Source organism: Nanorana parkeri, unplaced genomic scaffold, assembly GCF_000935625.1.
Source record: "Nanorana parkeri isolate BGI_ZX_2015 unplaced genomic scaffold, ASM93562v1 scaffold75, whole genome shotgun sequence".
NCBI classification, from domain to species: domain Eukaryota; kingdom Metazoa; phylum Chordata; class Amphibia; order Anura; family Dicroglossidae; genus Nanorana; species Nanorana parkeri.
The window spans coordinates 988,147-1,001,738 of record NW_017306343.1 but is presented as its reverse complement, the minus strand read 5'-3'; the positions used below and the strand labels follow the sequence as shown (position 1 = coordinate 1,001,738).

At 39.2% G+C, this 13,592-nt stretch overlaps 1 protein-coding gene across 1 annotated transcript in view; it reads left to right on the top strand.

The window, feature by feature from the left end:
- LOC108804841 (metabotropic glutamate receptor 8-like) overlaps positions 1–13,592 on the top strand; it is a 786,696-nt gene that overhangs the window by 17,755 nt on the left and 755,349 nt on the right. The gene's annotated exons all lie outside the window — the stretch shown is intronic.

Sequence of the window (13,592 nt, the reverse complement as noted above, 5' to 3'; positions counted from 1 at the left end):
ATTAAAAGCGAATAGCCCATTAAAAGATTTAAAAAAAAAACAAAACCAGCTTTTAGTGCAAAAAATTGCTTAAAGTGACATTAAACCCTCAGATCTTTTAACATAAACCAATACTGTAATGTGTGCCTTACTGTAATCCACGGTAGTTTCCCTTCTCTTTGCTGCTCTTCTTTTTAAATCTGTATCTCTTCTCATGCTTTGGGAGAACTTCCCTTTGCAGCTGAGTTCCTCTTTCTGTAGTGCTGGCTCAGGTTGTGAAGCTACACACAGACACCATGTATCCATTTCAGAGACAAGGCAGTCTGCTGCAAAACAGAAGTTCTGCCCAGCATGAGAACAGATACAGATTTAAAAGGAAGAGCAGCAAAGAGAAGGGAAACAACCATGGATTACAGTAAGGCACACTCTACAGTATTGTTTTATGTTAAAAAATCTGAGGGTTTAATGTCACTTTAAATACAGAGAGTTCCCCCAGAGTACTTTGTTTTTGCCACCAGATGTCATCAGTCTGATGGCCATCATTAATTATTCCGCTTTTGCTGAGCCTAGATCATCAGTGACCTGCACCTGCCAGTGACTAGACAGTAAAAGGAAAAACCACACAGTGATGGGCTCATCCCTCTGCCACTCTGCCCTCTCCTTCTATTATCATGCTTCTTGTGAGCTGATTGGCTCCTTGTGCTGCTACTTCCTCTCATACTCCAGCCCTGCTGTATAGGGACTGATAACAGGTCAAAACCAAACTCTTACACTGCTTGCATTTAAAAATACATCTAATGATTTAATATTGATTGCAGAGTTACAATAATTTATGTATTTTATATCTGCCTAGAGTTAAGCTTTAATTTTTTGTTTTTATGTATTGCTGTTTACAGGATTCTTCTAGATTTGTGCTGCTTTTTATATGATCTGCTAACCTATGTTTAGTTATTCCAGAGCGTTGTTTTAGAATCATGATATGGGTTAGTCTTACATATTTGGCAGCTGTGCAATTGATAAAGAGTTGTGTTTAGTGTGTAGGGTCAAGCAAACTGTTTAGTACCTGGAGTGACCTTCTAGAAGGGCCTTTGGAAGGGTTCTGCCTCTTGAAATCTTTTGTCCTTGTCCTGGGCCTTGATTGCTTGGTGATTTTGATGTTGTGGCCAATCAGTGCTGCCCATAGGGCTTGATCTGAGAGCTGGGGACATTGGAGTAGCTCTAGAACCCTGGTGCTAGGCCTACTTGTTGTGTGGCTCTAGGCAGGGCCGGTGCTAGGATTCTTGCCTACACAGGCAAGGTGCATTTTTGCTGGCCGGCAACTGCCTGAGGTGCCGCGTGTGTCGGGATCCTCTGGCAGTCGCCGGCCAGCTAAATTAGGACCCCACCTGGAGCTCCTCTCACTAGACCAGCGCTGACTCGCCGCTGCTCTCCCGCACCGAAGGTAAGTGAAAAAAAAAACATAGCGCAAACATCGGGGCATTTTGACAAGTACAAGTAATGCCCTATTTTTCCGCCCTCACCCTGCAGCGCCGTAAGGCGGCCGCCTGACTTGCCTTGCGGTAGCGCCGGGCCTGGCTCTAGAACCCCAGCAGTTTGTAGAGGGATTGGGAGCATTGATTTGTAAAGGGATAATAGCAGTGATCTCTACTACCTTCACATAAATCTACCAGTCTCTCATTGTTTGACAGTATGCTTCTATTGACTCAGCATACATCAACCAAGTTTGTAGCATGTCCACAGTCTGGACATGCTACAAACTTTCCTCCATTTCCTCCAGCATGTCTACAATGTCCAACATTCCTTTCTAGCACTACATACACTGAATGTTTGTGACTCGTAAGTGATAAAAGGAGCCACAGCCGAGACCCTAATACACCAAACATTGACAACCACTGCCTTAAAGCTTCCACTGGCCTAGTTTTACAGTAACATACCTGCTGCAGAGAGTGAGAATCTCGTTTTTTTTACAAATCTTTTAAAAACTTCTATGAAAAAGAGTCAGTCTAGGGAAGTCTAAGCATCCATCTAGGCACTGTTAGCAGTGAGAGAGACTGATGTGCGTCTTCATTTGGGTATTCTATCCACTCCGTTTTTTAAAATATAAAAATGACTTGATAGGCTTTTTTTTTAGCATTTAACCTTTTTTCTGCCAGTGCCAGATCACTTACGGCGCTGGGTTTGAAAACACATTTCTGGTGGCTATAGTACTCTATATATACTCTGTTTACCTGTTTATGAAGGATGGCTTTACCGAGGAAGAGATTCTGGTTGCTTCCATGGGCCGGTAAAGTGGTCCCCACTTCTAGCTCCTCAGCTGTCATTCTCCGGCTAGAGAAGCCAGGTAAGAAGCTATTCAAGCACGATCTATGCTTGAAAAGCTTCTTTGAAGTGGAAAGGTAACACTAGGGGTTATATAGTCCCCAAATGTAACCAAAAGAGAACCTGTCACCACTACTATGCTATCACATAGGGGGTTGTGAGCCCCCTATGTGATAGCAATGAAATTAACTAAAAAGGTTTTGAAAAATAAACTGAAAATACATTTAAATTATAGCAGTTGGGCTTATTATTGACTAATTTGATGTGCAACACTGATCCTGGTGTATTTTTTTTTGTTTTTTGTTACTGCTTGTATATGCCTCCATTTATTTACTATGTTTATGCTTTGTTTATACTGAAACATTTTCATAAAGCCGTGCAAGCCTGAAGTGAATAAAGAATAATAAAAAAAATGTCAAAATACCCCAAATATTTTTTTAAAGCCCCCCGCCCCCACGAATGTGTGCATACTAATGTAAACAAGCATTGGGTGCACCTGCGTATGAAAACGGTGAATGCACTACACATGCTGGGTATCCCTGCAGGCACCAGCAAGAGAGCAATAATTCTTGAGCTAATGTTCATGATTAACTCTAAACTGATGACCTGCACAGGCTTTTAAAGTGTGACCTATAGACAATTTGAGGTACTGTATTTTGTCGCTTTTTCACAGGCACGCGCAATTTGTAAGCTTGGCATGTTGTGTGTTCATTTACTCAGCACAGCTTCATCTTTTATATTTTACAAAAAAATTTGTATCATATTGGGTTTTTGTGCACTAACATTAACTTAAAGGAGAACTATGAGGTGAGTGAAAATCACTCATCCTCATAGTTCGAGTCGACGCGTGACAATGAAACTATCACACATCGGCTCAATAGATCAGGAAGTGAGTAAACACATACCGTCGCTCGCTCACTTCTTGATCATCTCCCTGCAGAGAGTGGTGAATGTCACTCACCGCTCTCCGCAGGAATTCCTACCCTCCCCACTCCGATCCTCCAGCGCTGACTGGAGGAACGGATGAGGAAAGTGGCGGGTTCAGCTGGCTCTGCCTCTGGATAGGCAGAGCCAGCTGTCCCTCACGCAGCTGGGTGGATCTCAACAGCATTGTCGGGATGTTTCCCGGCTGCAGCGGTCTCTGCGAGCTGTAGCCCTTAAGAGAACTCTGGGGAAAAACACTTAATTTTTAATGAAATTTGGGTTTCATAAAGAGTAAGTAAGTCATTTTGGGTTTGATAAAGAATATCATGCAACATACAAATTTGCAACTGCCACCATTTGATTCTACAGGGTCTGGGCTTTCAGACAAAGGATAACTCTTGGGGGTTTTAAGTAATTTTAAGGCCTAAAATGTGGATTATAACATGCATGGGGAAAAAAAAATTGGCAGCGAAAGAGTTAAAGGTGCAAGGTATATTAGTAGCCATGTGAAAGTGTCAAATTAAGGCACCAAAAGGGCTTTACCTATACACATAGAGGTCTATTCAATAAGCTGCCGAAGGATCTAGCCGTAGCTTCGGCTGATCCTTCGGCTAGCTTCGGCCCCAGGACCCCTTCAGTTAGGTAGAACCGAAAAGCTGCTGTACGGGCTATTGACTATAGCCCGTACAGCTTCCAAAGTTGGTCGAGCTGAAGGCATATGCCTCGGCTCCACTGAGCCAAGGTGAAAGCCAAAGCTGGCCAAATGAGAGATCAGAGCCAGAGCCAAAGAGATAAGTGTCCCGGGTTACCAGGTAATCAGGGACGCCATCTGTCATTACACACTGAGAACCCGACGGGGCCGCTATGATATCACAACAGCCTCTCCGGGCCGCCCTCAGTCAGAAAAAAAAAAAAAAGCCACCATAGGAATGCTTAGCTAGTTTCCTATTGGCTATTTCAGTTTGCAATAGCCAATAGCAATCTAGCTATTGCACCCGCCCACTGCTGATGTCAATCAGCAGAGGGGGACCTGCAGTTCTCCATCAGGTCCCCGTCTGGTGATTGACAGCAGCAGAGCGAGGGTGCAATAGCTAGTTTGCTATTGGCTATTGCAAAGTGAAATAGCCAATAGGAATCTAGCTATGCATTCCTATGGTGTTTTTTTTTAATTTCATTCTGACGGTAGCAGAACCGCCCGGCCAATAGAAAACAGTTGGGCGGAGCTAGCTGTCACTGCTAGCTCCACTCAATCGTTTTCTATTTTATTTTTTCTACTTTTTTAACTGTTTTGCTATTCTGCTCGGTACCACAGAGGTACAGAGCAGAATAGCCGAGCCGAATGCCGCTCAGCGGCATTCGGTTATTCACTCACTGCTGTTCGGCATCTATGAGAATAGGCTGAACAGCACTGAGTAGCCTGCCGGCGGTTTGGATCAGCCGATCCAGATGTTGGACTGGCTGAGTCAAACTCCTTCGGCACTTCGGGCCGGCCGAACATGCCTGAAAATCAGCCGTACAAGCCTGAAGTGTTCGGCTCACTTCCCTTCGGGTCGGTTAATCACTCAGCTGCCTACGGCAGCTTTGTGAATAGCTAGTTACAAACTATAAATTGATAACATTATTTATATTAAGCCACCACAATCAAATGTGTATCTGGAAAATACTAATGAGACTCTAATCTTCCTTTAAATCCAGCAATAAAATCACAGTTTTAAATTAGTAAGAGGAAATCTTAGTTTAGACAAAGAAGTAGCTCTGTGTCTTGTAAATTGTTTATATATTGTATACAAATACTTAACGGTATGTCAGGTTCTATCAACTGTAATTATTGTTAATTCTGTTACCTCTAGCTTATAAACATTAGATAGCCTAATTAAGATAAAGTGCACAATCATTCTTTTTTATGATTGAACAGTAGATCATTCATTTTTAAACGTTTGAGAGAGAAAGGTATACATTTAATATGCATTTGTCAGTGGACATTTTCATATTATACATGCCAAATAAATGACAAATATCATTAACTTATTGCTACTATCTTTCTTCTTCCAGACAAGGCTCCTCTCATAACAGGTACCAAAGCAACAACCAGGCAGTATGCATTATTAAAGGACAAATCCACAGATGTCAGCCTTTTCATCATAAAACATACATAACAGTGCAAACAATAAAATGTGCACACATGTTCTACACTGTGCTTAAATAATTGTAAGGCACATGCACAGGCAGATAGTATCTAACAATCAGGTGGCCATAGGAAAGCAATCATCTTCATAATTCAAAACATATATTAAATATTTTATCAAAATTGTTGTGTAAAGTGTATCTGAATCCAAAACCTTTGTTTTCTTGCTTTGGATAGAGTGAGGAATGAATAAAGCCCCTGTCAGTTTGTTTTTCTCTGAACCCTGTTGGAGGGATTTCCTTTCCATCACAGAGATACAACAGGAAGTGAGAGAAAATCTCTCCAAAAGGTAGGGGAAATCCCTTCTTAGACAGGTGACTGGAACAGGATTTCCTCTTACCTCTGGTTTTGCTGACAACCAGAACCTTTTTGGTACCAAAGATCGCAAGGGTAAATTAAAAGTGTAAATCTCACCAGTGGGGGCACAACACTACTAACTTGACAGATGTTCTAAGGTGACACTATACTCTGGTGTTAAATCTTAAAACTGTATTCAAGTACCTTAACTATTAACAAAAATGTATCTTATTTGTGTATCACTCGGCTATAGATTCTCAAATCATCTGTGAATTGGTGCCGATACTGTCCTTCCTTCTGCAGGGTGGCTACTTGGTCCCTGAGTGTGTTGTAAAGTAGCCACCACTCCAAGCTCAATACAAATTAGTAAACTAAACAAGAGATTGTAGTCCACTATGGGAGCAAGCTTGGAGCGGTGGCTACTTTACAACACATACATGGGGAACAAAAGTAGCCACCCTCCAAAAGGAAGGACGGTGTAAGCATCAATTCAGAGATGATTTGAGGATCTACAGCCGAGTGATATACAAATAAACAACATTTATGTTAATAGTTAAGGTACTAGAATGCATTTTTAAGATTTAACACAAGAGTTTAGTGGCACTTAACCTTCCACACTCCATCAAAGATGTTAGATATTTTCTAAAATGCAAGTCCACTTTTAGTGGATTTACACTAAGTGGGCTCTGATCCCCTCTCTTATTCTTCCTGATAAGTCACACAGTATCTATCCACTTCAGCCGAGATCTTTGCTGTGAAGCTTGCTTGGCACTATACAGCTTCTTCATAAACATCTTCATCATCAGTTACTGCTCCTCCTGTGTATGTGCACTGTCATTTTCATTCATTGTGATACAAATGAGTATGGAGGAGTACTTAAATTCAGAAAACCATTTAGTGTAAACATACTGTACAGTATAGTGATCTGCAAACTGCATGAAAGTATGTATATAACAATATTTATCTGTATTTTATCAATATTTCTTTCTATTATCACTTAAAATGAATATTCAGTGAAAACAATAATGTATATTTTTTTGTGATGGACTACAATATCAAAAGGTTAATTAGCTCAAAATCAAACCATCTTATAAGCAAAAAAAGCTCTGCTTAGGCAGGGGTACAACGCTGACAGATATGAAGTAGTTAAACTTTCTAAACACTGTGGTCTGCAGTTATCGCAAGCCTTTTTTGACAGTGAAGAGATAAGATACTTACCGAGTAGTTCTTGCCCTAGGGCAGCTAATGGCCTATTTGAGTGAAGGGAATAGAAGGCCACTGTGCTTATTACTGCACTGTTTCTTTTCTGACTAAATAATCATGTACTGGTTGTATAAAAAGTTTACAAAACTACTTTTTCTCTTTGCATCATGGCCAAACAGGCAAAAGGACGTGTGAACACTCAAGATAAGAACATTTCCTAAAATTATTAATAAGTTTGATGAGGGAAATTTTAGTGATCTGTTGTGAACCTGGTTGGTGCAAATAGGGTAACAGATTTGTACCCATAAGCATGTGTGTAGAAAAGAAATCCTTAAAGTAGTATTAAACTCTAACTTTTTTCAATAATGAATCCAGATCAAACAAATATACATTGTCCAGTAGAGTATTTCTGAACTTCTTGTTCAGTACAAGATCACAAAAGAGATTACAGAAGTCTCCAGCAGTTGTCCATGTATAGCTTGGGGAAGGGAATAGAAATGAGGGAAGAAGGGAGCCGGGCAGTGTCTTGACTTGCTGTGCCTTTGTGTTTGTGGAGACATACACAGCTTACTATCACACACAAGGGTGGACCCATAGGACCCTGCAAGGGAAAGGAGCCACCCTAAACCAGGATATCAGGGCCAGTGCTCAGAGAACCAGATGATTCTACAGGAAACTAAAACTTTTATCAAAGAACAGAAACCATTGTAAGTTATTTAATCAGCATTTGAAAAAGCTTAAAAACATTTTGACTTTAATATTACTTTAATGTCTGTTCTGTCCTATATTTTACATCCATGTAAAAGTTTATGCACTGTGAATGGCATTCAAAAGTAATTAATTAACAACCAGCCAGTTTATTGCTCACTCTTAGGCAGACCATACAAAACTTTGTTAAAACTATAATTGCACCTGGGAGGTTATGCACATGTGCACAAACTACTACTTGGTGGGTGCTACATTAGGGAAGTCAGACATAGAAAAAGACCTGGGGGTCCTCGTAGATCACAGATTTGGCAAATTTAAACAATGGCAAGCAGCAGCCAGTACAGTTAACAAGATACTGGCGTGTATTAAAAGTGGGATTGCCACAAGGGATCAAAGACTAATACTTCACCTTTATAAATCATTGGTTCGGCCCCATATTGAGTATGCGGTATAGTTCTGGACGCTGACTCTCAGGAGGGACGTTCTGAAACTGGAACAAGTTCAAAGAAGGGCTACATAATTAACTAAAGGGATTGAAGGGCTGAGTTATGAAGACCGCATTCAAAATCTAAACTTAATCACCTTAGAAAAGAGGCGATTAAGAGGAAACCTTATTGCAGTCTTCAAAATCATCAATGAGGATCACAATATTAGGAACAAACTGTTTAATCCAAAAACTATATTGAGAACTCAGGGACACAACAAGAGGTTAGAGAGTGGGTACAGGCTTAGAATTTGCAAGGGGTATTTCACTGTGAGAGTGGTGAAAGTTTGGAACTCACTACCACAGGGGGTGGTATCTGTGGATAACATTGGTACATTTCTGTTTCAAATATTTTATTAGGTTTTTGTCAACAAAAAAAAATTACAAGACAGCAAACAATAAATAATAAGCAACCAAAAAGATAAGACAACTATGATTACAGGTACCTAGAGAATAGTGTGCACGATATACATGAAAATATCCAAAATCGTCAGGTTTTATACATAGGGTGTTTAATCCAGCACTCCCATGCTGTGAGGTAGGATTTCAATTTACCACCTTTTAAGGCAAACATACGTTCATAGGCACATTGGAGGTTCAGTCTACGGAGGATATCATGGTAATTTGGTGGGGAAGGGTCTCTCCAATGTTGGGCGATCAGCATCTTGGCTGCTATGAGGAGATGTAAGATGACTGTTCTAGCTCGGAGCGGGAGAACCTCTATGGACAAATGTAGCAAGGCTAAGGCTGCCGTAGGGGCCACCATGCTCCCAGCAAAACATTGATAAATTTAAGAAACTTCTAGATGGGTTTCTTCTTTCGCAGAAGCTACAAGGAGATGGGAAGTGTTAGAGTAAGATAAAGACACACACACACTCACTTACTCACATACATAGGTTGAACTGGATGGACCACGGTCTTTATTCAACCTTACATACAATGTTACTATATTACCTGATTTTAGGATTGTTTGAAAATACTGGGCTATGTAGAGGTCAGATAGGTCCTTGATAGACAATTGGTCCTTTTTTGTGCAGAAAAGAGAACAATGTTTTACATAGTAAATGCTGTATCTATCAGCTGGCTGAAAATACAAAGATTGCAGTGCTCTAAAGCTGCTCAAAAGCTGTTTAATGATGGGCAGATGTCTCACCACCTGTTGATCTTGGTAAGAGCTCTCCCTATCTATGGCAATGCTCACCTCGAATGAGACATGAAAATCTACCAGAACTATTTACTCTCACCTTTTTTTTTATTTTCAGCTACTTCTAGAGCACTCAACCCATTATTACCTCTAGCATTATTGCCATAATCTTCCTTGTCATCATCATTATGGACCAGGGGGATGGCTAGAACTAAAGCAAATTTTTTTAGAACGGTCATTTTCTAGGGTGACAAATAAGTAGAAAATAGAGAAAATGGAGATTGATGGTCATATATAGGGGATTTAAGAATTCAAGCATATTGGGGTGTCCAGAGTATGATTTGGAACAGAAACTAGTGGCCAAAGGTCTAAAAAGACAAGGGCAGATGTGTATTCTGTGTCACCAGTGGCAGTAGGTCCTGAGACAACGTTCAGTGGATTTGGCTGCATGACACTTTCAGGTTGCAGTCTTTAGATCTGCCACACTTATGACTACTGGCAGGTGGACAGGGAAAGCATCAGAACTTACAAAGGGTCATGCAAATGGCCATCAGATAAATATCTGGTACAAGGGACAAGCTGGACTTGTTTTCAGTTTAGCAGTCATAGTATATAATGAGTTGATTTATAGACTGTCAGTTCAGGCAGTATAACCTGTACTGACATATTTTAAACATATGTATAGACAGGTGAAAAAAGTGCAAAAGCAAAAACAGGACAGACCAGGCCACAAGATCCAAAGATCTAAGACAAACTAATCCTTGCAGTGGGGCTACACCTGCAATGCAAGGGTTAAGTGCTCATTTTGGTCTAGATACAAGAAAAAGTTATACTCCCCGGAACCTTGGAGCCAGCTGGCTCCTACAGTGCTCCCTCTAGTCTGTCTCATATGGTGCAGCAGTGGTATGTCCCTCTGGGCCCTCACATTCTGTAAACTGTGTATAGAATGTGATTACTCAGGGACCTTAGACAGCTGCAGCAGAGGGGGAGATATGCTGGGAGGACCGGTCTAAGAGCAAGCTCCAAGCAAGCCAAGGATTGGGTGAGTATACCTTTTTTGCACCTAGAACAAAACAAGTACTTAACCCTTGAAGTGCAGAGGTAGCCCAACTGCGAGGCTTAAGACAAAGTTTCCCTGAACTTCTTCTTTAACACAGGAATTCATACCAAGGGCCCATCTATCAGGAGCGAGAATGCATCACATGGACTCTATTTCCTCTAATGGATGTAACACCATCCATTAGAGGAAAGAGAATTCTAATGTACCCTTTTGGATTTCTGAGACAAGACAAAGGTACAGAGAGGGCAAAGAAACAGATTAGAGCCAGTTAAAGGCAAACAGATGACAGGAAAAAGACCATTAAAGTATGCCGACCGACAGTATAGCGCAGAGGAAGTGCATAAAAAACCCACAAGATAGGAAATAGCCATATTTATTATGCTTTAGGTTGTATTAAGGTACATTAGAGCATGATGACTTAGGGGACTTAACTTGTAGGGTCTAGAAATCTCTCATATTTGTTGAAAACAAACATAAATATTTACAGCATGTAGTTGACAGTAGGAAACAAAAGCTTCTAGAGTTTGTTTTCCATGAAGGTTAAAAAAGTAGTCCATGTATCTTGGGAGATTTACATGAAAAAGTAGAAATTATTAATTCCCATCTATGATGATGTGTTTTAAATTGCAGTGATAACTGTAGGAATTGGTGCATAAAATGTTATGTCTACCTCTGGGGAAACCCCTCCATCTGATAAAAATATATGTTGTTGTAGTTAATTATTTTGTTATCATATTCTACAATAAAATCTGCAATAGATTGATTAAAAAATATAAAGCCTTTGAGATTATTTGCTAGTTTGTATTTATAGATTATATTGGTACAATTCTAACAATGTCATGAAAATATATTTGGATCATTTGTCATACTCATTATTTGCTCAGGGCATGTTATGTTAGGAGACAACTTGAAAGAAAGGAAAAATTAAATATTTATATGCAGGCACATGCAGCTATTGCATACAACTACATCCACAACTAATACACAGGGGATTATACAGCATAATAGCAATAATCCATTAAACTGTCATTGGCTATGACAGTACTGGAGAAGAGAGCAAACCATGACGCTGTGAGGTGACTTACTAACGGGATTAAATTATTTTCCATTCCTGCAAAGCTAAATTCATCTTCTACACCCAGTTAGATTTAAGGCTAATCAACCTTTGTGAATTTTAGTTGCACTGCCTGAATGATCGAAAAATTATATTTGATTGATGCCTAGACACTAGAACAGTATGATCCTACATTACTTTGTGGATTTCTGATTAATTACACATGACTATCATGATGTGCACATGTATGCTTTTTATTGTTGAACTATATGACACTATAACTTATACCATACAGTCTCAGTTAATCAGCGTTTAGCGACTGATTTCAGAATTCTATTTTACTGAACATTAACATGGTATTTTTATATGTATGTTTTTGATTATTTATTTTTTGCCTTATTACATTTTAGTCTTTGGACATTATTCACATAGGAGTGTAAAGGGGAGGGTTTTGAACTCTTTCCCTTTTCATTGACACCTGCAGAGGTTAAAAAATATTTAAAGGCAAAACTTTTTTTCATTTAGGATAGAGTAGGGAAGGGTTATTCTGGATAGAATAAAGAACTGCTGTCAGTTTTTTTTTTCCATCTGTGCCTCACTAGGGAGATTTCCTCTTTTTGTCTTGTAGACTCAACAGGAAGTCAGAAGATATCTTTCCAACGGGAGGTATATCCTCTCTTAGAGAGTTGTCATGGGAGTCAAGTGTCCCCATTGGAAGATTTCCCCCCTGTTCCTGTTCTATTGATAGTTAGAGAGAGCAAATCTTTCTAATGGGGACACAAACAGCAATTATAACCTGCAATTATATTCTGACAGTGGTTCTAAGCACTCACCACTCAATCCAATTCTAAAAAAAAAATGTTTATTTCTTTAGGTACATTGTAATTCCTGCTATTCGATATTGGCAAAAAGTAGCCAACTTTGGAATGGCCATTAAACCTAACAAAAGATAGTCACTGACCATCAATTATCTGAAAACTTGTTTTAACAAGTAAAATGCAAAAATGGAACGTATGCATTTAAATTCAAGGTAATTCTGTATTTTGTTTTAAAATATAATTTGATCCTATATGGTAGCACCTTTCATCATGATTTATTGATGAACAAACTAATTTGTGAATTGGATGACGCTGATTTGTCCAATTTGAAGATAATTGTGCAGTTTCTAAATCCAGATAAACAGCAATCAATGAATTGTATGATTATCTAGCAATTGAAAAAAAAAATATTTTCAGAAAGATAACATTCCCCCAATTCAGGTGTTCCTGATCCACAAATCCTACTCTTCTCTGTTGATAAGCCTGCTCATGCAAACGGTGGCTTTGGGATCTTCTTTTGCTTTTTGTTGGCAAACGCATTTGCTTGATATGTGGTTATTTAACATTTGCATGTGTATCTGGGTTTATTCGAAGAAACGGCCTAATGTTTAACATCCATCCCATCTGATCTTTTCTACTGTAGAAGTTCCAGTTTTCATTGAAATAGGTTAACTTGCCCATGTGACTGTAGCAAATACAAATGGTAAATCAGGAAACAGTTGAGAATAAGTAAATTCGTGGTTACTAATTTGTGTATCAGTTTCTTCCCCTGAAATTTTATTCTGTACTCTTACAAGTTACATGTTTGAAGGGTTTTTACTTGGAGTGAAAAAAACCGTAAACAACTTCTTCAATATGGAAGTTAGCTAAAGCTGCTTAATTTATATACACCTTAGCAGTACTGTACTGGTTTCTTTGGACTCTGGACACTGGACTCTGCTAAAGAAAGCTGACAAATAACAATCTCTCATCATATCTAAACCTTTAGTCAACAGAATATGGCTAAAACTGTAGTGTCAAATGAGACATAGATATTTGGAGCCAACCTTTTTTTGAAGTGATTGAGATTGAAAATGAAATAAGCAGATGGTCCATTTGGGTGCCTAGGGACTACATGCACATGACTGTGTAAATATAGGTTCTCATAACATGTGAACTGGAAATATTAACATTACTCGTTTACTGTGAATATAGACAGAAATGAGTTGCATAAAATGAAGGAAATATGTAGTGGGATGGCACAATTACTAAATGACATGTCTGAAGAATATTGCCATCAATGTTGAGACTACATTAGCCTACAATGTCTTCTTTCATGCACAAAGTCACTTTTCTTTTTAGATTTTCTGAGCCTGTATTGACATCTGGCTGCTTGTGTTATTAGGAATGAAAGATTATATTATTATTATTATTATTA